This window comes from Lineus longissimus, chromosome 4 (assembly GCF_910592395.1).
Source record: "Lineus longissimus chromosome 4, tnLinLong1.2, whole genome shotgun sequence".
In the NCBI taxonomy this organism is placed as follows: Eukaryota; Metazoa; Nemertea; class Pilidiophora; order Heteronemertea; family Lineidae; genus Lineus; species Lineus longissimus.
The window spans coordinates 11,542,058-11,546,259 of record NC_088311.1 but is presented as its reverse complement, the minus strand read 5'-3'; the positions used below and the strand labels follow the sequence as shown (position 1 = coordinate 11,546,259).

At 45.2% G+C, this 4,202-nt stretch overlaps 1 pseudogene; it reads right to left on the bottom strand.

Annotated features, from left to right (window-relative positions):
- Nucleotides 1-1,512: 1,512 nt before the first annotated feature.
- Nucleotides 1,513-3,757, bottom strand: LOC135486047 (cytochrome P450 4F2-like; annotated as a pseudogene).
- Between the last annotated feature and the right edge of the window lie 445 nt (nucleotides 3,758-4,202).

Here is a 4,202-nt window from a genome sequence, read left to right as displayed (position 1 = left end):
GTTTTATTCCGCTGTTGCATGGATCGGCCTTAACGTTCGGAACGGATTGTATTCAGTGAATTTTAACAATATGCAAATTCCATTTCAGGAAACAAATCAGCTATCGAAGGAAGACCAACGATTCAAGGGGGTTACGTGACAACGCCCAGGCTTTAGTTGCCGACTACCGGGGCTTGGCACCAGATGGTGACGTCATTCGGCAGCTTCAGGCGGATGCTCCAGACAATGTGCGAGTGAGTATTGGCATAGAATACAAGTCCGTGGTTGTAGTACAGGACATGTACCTGACGTCATCAGTGTTGTCATTGACGGTCAGACATTCTAGTTAATGGTAGTATTTTTTAGGAAAATCAGAACTTCTACGACTAAAATTGTTGTAGGTTTGTCATGGATGCAACCAAAACATTGTGCGTGTCTGACTGTTCAGAAAAGTAATGTAAATGTTCATACTTGTTGTTTGCTTTTCCAGGTAACTGGTAGTCCACAGGGTTGGTCACGATACCAATCGCTAATCGAGTGGTTGCAGGCCCTGATTGTGCCATTTGTAGCAGGGGCCACGTTCTTGTTACTTTTAGACAGGTATCCGGCGCATCGAAATCAGCAATTTCGTGATGCAATCACCGCAGATAATTGGACAGACATTTTTATCCCAGGACGATGTACTTCGCTGCTGCAGCCCTTGGACTTAACCGTAAACAGGAGCTTTAAGTGTCACCTGAGGACCATTTGGAAAGTGTGGAAAATCGGCCACACCGATGATCAAGGACATTGTGAGCGGATCACCAGCCGGGATATGGTCAGGATGATCAGCCTCGGCTGGGATAGGGTCACACAACAGACGATTATGAAGGGTTGGAGAGCCAGTGGCCTAGTTCCTGAGGACGATGACGAAGTCGGGGAGGGGGTAGAGATGGTAAATGATGAGCTTGAGCAGTTTGTTGAGGGGATTGAGTTTTCGGAAGGAGAAGAGGATGATGATGTTATTAAAGATGACGTGTAAATCCCGTTTGGATAATAAGATTGATTGGTAAATTGATAAGTAAATCTGTTCTTTAATTTATTCGTTGACAGCAAGACTGCTTTATTGGGACATTCTGCAGACCCATGAAGCTGGCTTTATCATAGACCCAAGATTAGAAATTTTTGGTCAACCGACACTATAGGCATACAATGAGGACGCTAGTTGTATTGTATTCATTCATTCAGTACAGGACTACCCCATGTCAATGTTCATGTCTTTTATCCACTTACGTGGAAGGCATTGGCATTGCCCACGAAAAGGGAGTCAATTATCAGCTGTGGCTGTTCTTTCTAATGTTCGCCTGCCACCAGTAAATCGGCCTATTCATTTGGACTTAGTCATTTTACGATTCAGCCGCGCTCGGTTAAGTGGGAGAAGACAGTATTAAGCGCGACGTCGATCAGTCACTCCTTTCTCCAGGCAAGTTAACTAGACGACCCTAAAATGGTGCTCCAGGATGCAACAAGTCGACTAGTACACTGTACTTGTAATTAAGTTCGCTCTAGCTTCAACCAGAGACCGCTCTCGGTCCTTAGGACTGCTTCGGGTACTTTCACAATCGGATGAGTCGCATCGTAAGTGACGATGTACCGATTTAGAATGCGAGCCAGAGTCACCTTCATTAGATTCCTGGCAAAAATCCGCCCAATGCTATTCCTAGGGCTAGCCGAAAATGGTACGAAGGCGAATGGGTCACGATAGGCGGCGTTTTCAGTGCTGAATCTCTCTGGAATGAATTCGTCCGGCTTGTCCCACACGCTCGGATGTTTGTGGATTAAAATCAGCATGATGTTGATGTCCACACCACTTGGGAGTAGGTGGTCCCCGACTTGAATGTCCCGGGTGAGTTTCCGTGATATCATTGGCACCGTCCCAAATTAGCGCAAAGTTTCCTTTTTCCCCATGGTCACGTGTGTAAGTTTCGGTAGATCATCAAACTGGACGCAAGGGCCCAAAGCGCCGCGTAGCGGCAAAAAAGCGAAGCTGGCGAAACATTTATAACGGGTCACCGTCACTTATTATTGGACTTAGGGTTGCAACTATTTTGCTTTATAGTGTCACCAGGAAAGAAAAGCATGCGACCTAACGCCGATCTATTTGTATAAAGTGATAATTGGAAGGTATATAGTAGGAAATATCAATAAAATAATCATTCCATGTCGTCTTTTGAGGGCATTTTTGATTGTAAAAAATATATGTGTACGTCACCGGAGTCTCTGCAATGATAATTTTATCACAGCAGTCTCGCGCAAGTAGAAGTTCTCAGTACCTATTAGTTCTTCACTTATTAGTCTCAATGTCTGGCGCAAAGCCAGATGTTTTCCATTATGATTTCACTACGATGTTTGACAAGAAGGAGCAGTGCGCGAGATATGCTAATGAGCAGACTTCCCTCGCTTGAGTTTCGGAAGAATGTTCCATATCGCGCTAAGCTGACCACTGCTGACCATGACAGGCGTGCATTGGACTGGTACACAAATGACAGGCGTGCATTGGACTGGTACAGGTTGGAACTGAACATTGAATATGCTGGTGGTGACGCTTTCTGATGAGAAGTTGGTCCTGACTGATGCAGTATCATTGGACTTGTCCACAGCATCGTTCAATCATTGCTCTCTGAGCTGCCTTGATTCTGTACTTACCCAAATACTGACACCAAATGCCTGTTGACTGTGCTTTAAGAGAGACTGGCGCCATGCCTAGTCTCTCTTAAAGCACAGTCAACAGACACCAACCCCCTCAGACTCAGAAACCACAAACGTCCAACCCTTCCTGCTACCTTAATACTTCTGGGTGTTCGGCTAGAGCGTATACTGCCCACGAGAGGGTGCTGGATGTAGTGTCATGACCGGCGAATAATATGAATGTGTTTAGGCCTCGATTTTTCATCTTTCAACCCTTGACCATCCTCGTCCCTGGCAACCAGAAGCAGGTCGAGAAAATCCCTGTGCCCTTCTTTAAAATCCGGATTTTCATCCAATTCCACTCTACGTTTCTGGATGATATCTCGATTGAATGCCTGAAACTGTCGACAGGCAGTCTTAAAGCGCATTCCTGTTGGTGTCATGTAAAAAATCATATCTGGCCAAAGATACGGCGTCAGTCCTCTTTGAAAAGCCAATGTAAAAGCTTAAAGCATCATGAGTTAGTTTTACAATCCTGTGGTTTTCTCAAAGATGCTGGCTGTCTCCGTAGAATGAGCAGGCACACTGAAGGACAGTATCCAAGGTCAGCAGCCCCATTGGTTTGAAGATGTCAAAACTGTCACCTCTCTCCACCAACGAGTCGAATACACTAATAAGGCTCTCCGTGGAGCGGCTAAAGACATCAGAGTACGTCTTCAGCATGTGTCGAAGTGGAAGGCTGGGGTCAGAAGATGGCGGTTTCTATGCCAGAGGTCTCCACCATTCAGCAAGAGGCCAGTGCCAATCAACGGCTGATCCAGCGGCTTCGGCTCCGCCGTGTTCAGAATAACTTCTTCTAGCTCCGGACTTGCAATATGAATCTGGGGTAAGAAAGGTCCAAACCATATCTTATAGACAGGCTATCTCCGTACTTTTTAGACAAATCTTCGTACCACGTCAGCGTTTTTTCAGTAAGACCGGGATGCAGGGAGCCCCGGAACCAATTCCTTGATGGCGCCTGGATGTCAGAGGTCAACTGTATAAAGCAGGGTGTACACTAGTAAAATAGTAGCAACATTTTACCAACATTTTACCAACATTTTACCAACATTTTTACAACAATTTAGCAACAAGCCCTCAAGGCCCTGTGTACACTAGCAACAAAATAGCAACAAATTAGCAACATTTTTACAACATGTTGGTAAATTGTTGCAAAGTTTTTAGCGGGAACAAAGGGAAAATAGGTATTTTGGAGGGGAAATGGATCATTTCAAGGAGAAAATTGTGTTTTGAGTGCTTCTGCAGCAATTTGAGCTATCATTGTTGAGAGGCGGAAGAGGCGGCGAAATAAACCAAGGAAAGTATGGACCAGGCCCTGGATCAAAATGAGGGTGGATCATGGGGCATATCACTGCCTGTTAAAGGAGTTGCGGCAGACTGACAAGCCATCATACAAAAACTTCCTGCGAATGGATGAAACTGCATTCGAGGAACTTCTTGAAAAGGTTTCACCACCCATTACGAAGGAAGACACTCACTTGAGAGTTGCTATACCA